Source organism: Gracilinanus agilis, chromosome X (assembly GCF_016433145.1).
Source record: "Gracilinanus agilis isolate LMUSP501 chromosome X, AgileGrace, whole genome shotgun sequence".
Lineage (NCBI taxonomy): Eukaryota > Metazoa > Chordata > Mammalia > Didelphimorphia > Didelphidae > Gracilinanus > Gracilinanus agilis.
In genome coordinates this window covers 70,288,167-70,290,470 of record NC_058136.1, presented here as the reverse complement: position 1 = coordinate 70,290,470, position 2,304 = coordinate 70,288,167, and positions in this window count along the sequence as shown.

Below are 2,304 nucleotides of genomic sequence, written 5' to 3'. Positions count from 1 at the left end.
CAAAAACCCTAACTGGGGTTACAAAAAGTCTGAAAAGACTGCAAAACATCATGAATAATTTTATAAAAAAAATCTTCTGGCAGTGTGGTGGAAGATGTGAGAGTTTTTCTTGTTTTTAATTTACTTGGCATACTGGTTGGGCTTTTGCATCACTGATGCATATAAAACTAGATTGGAAGAATTAATGACTCCCTATGAATAATCAACTTTCTTCCAATTTTTAAAATTAATTAAAATGGGCCCTATTTGGGCTCTCTAAGTACATCATTATGAAAATCAATCCTTGCCATTTGTGAGATTACAAACTCCCAGGCCCCCTCCCCAGCAGGTGACTAATGTTCTCTGAAGCCACCCACCTATGCTGTCTTGTGATTTTGAGTACACTGTGCAATTCTGACCTTTTGTAATGGTGATGGGGGGGGGGGGCTCCTTCCTCTCAAGCTCTTTTTTCTATGCACTCTGCCAACTCTCTCATTTTGTCTCCATGGTAACTGCCAGCCTGACACTCAATGTACTTAGAATCCTACTGTTTCTGAAATTTTCCATCGCCAGACCCCATCCATTTCCCAGTCTCTTTGTTCAGGTCCCTCATGATTCTGACCTTCCCGCCTCATCCATCTCATGACCCTGAATACAAAATTTCCTTCTACCTCATACATATATTCCATGAGCAATCCCCTCATCTAATACTCTCTTAATTTCTCCCCTCAAAATCTGGACATATAGAGGCATAATTTATCTCCTGGCTAAGAAATTTTGTTTCCTAAGCTTTTAGACACCTCCAATATATACCCTCAAAGAGACAATCAGTCATCTATGGGGGTATCAAGAGCTGATCTTTGGCATTCTAAGGCTGAACCCTTGTAGAATCTGGAAGGATGCTGTTTAACTCATTTATTGAATAACTAATACAAGGCATATGGATCTTCCCCATAGAAACAGTTCCAAAATGACCTCAGGTCTCATCTAAGTCTTTAAGATATTACACCTTGATGTTTTGGCCCAAACATATGCAGCATTTTTCCCTTTCATTGGAATTTTAGGAATAATTTGATCAAAGAAGGCCCCAGAAAATTATATTGGTGTACAAGGGATTTTGGTTTGGGGTACTGTTTTGGCTTGCTGCAAAATCAACAAGGCTTTCAAAGCACTTTGTATGGAAGAATGAGTAATGGGTCATAAAGTATCACCACTACAGAATATCAATTAGGTCTTAATTTAGTATTGATCTCTTAGGCAAAATCTCCCTCCTAGTTTTGGAAAATACCTAGAACTGGCGAATATATTGGTTCACATAGAACATAGAGGAAATTAATGAGTGCCATTTCTAAGATTTTCAATTCTACCCTCCCAGAGCTGAAGATTCATGTTCTCTAAGACCTCCCAACCCTCAAAGAAGGTGGTTTGTAGCACATTCAAAGGTATGACAGTTTATATTCCAGCGTTTTGCTTTGCTCTGATATCCCCTCACCAAAATGAGACATTCAGAAGAAGGACTTATTCCTAGCTAAGAAATTCTCTATTGGAACTTTTGGTCCCTTCCACATTTCATCCTGATAGTCTAGAACTGAGTTGGTGAACCTATGGCGCCGGAAGGGATTGTATCCTTCCCCCTTTCTACCACGCCTGAAGACATTTCTCATATCACCTGCTCCTCTGCCCAGCAACCCAAGGGGAATGTTTCCTCCCTCCCCTCTCTGGGGCAAGGGGTGGCTCAATTGTGGCATGAGGGCACAGTTTGGGCACTTAGACTCTAAAAGGTTCACCACCACTGGTCTAGACATTCAGTCTGCTACTAAGCTTCCAAGACATGACATTTTTTGGTGCTAAAAAACACTACCCTATGATCTAAAAAGTGGATTTTAAAGATATTTTCCATGGATTTTCTTACAATGCACCAAAAGACTTACAGATATCATGATCTGGAAACATTACTTATGTATCTTAGGAAGGTCCAAAAATTAAACTGTGGTATTTCTGTTTGTGCCTAAAATGTGTAGAAGTCTTTTCCTTAATAATCATACAAATAGCAGTGTTTACCAAAGAAATATCTTGATGGAGTTTGTGGTCATGGTATATTCCATTTTCAGGGCATTCTGAGCTAGCCGAAAAATAATCAGCACTTTCATCAAATCTTGTTTGCTATGTAGGGGAATATGTGAGTGTCTTTTTAATTTAGGCTTCATTCGGGTGTAATATAAATTAAATTGAAATACATGACTAATATAATACAGAAGTTCTAAATTCTCCTACATTCCTTATTTACCTAAAAACTGGCCCAATCTTTTTCTCATTAGAAACAAA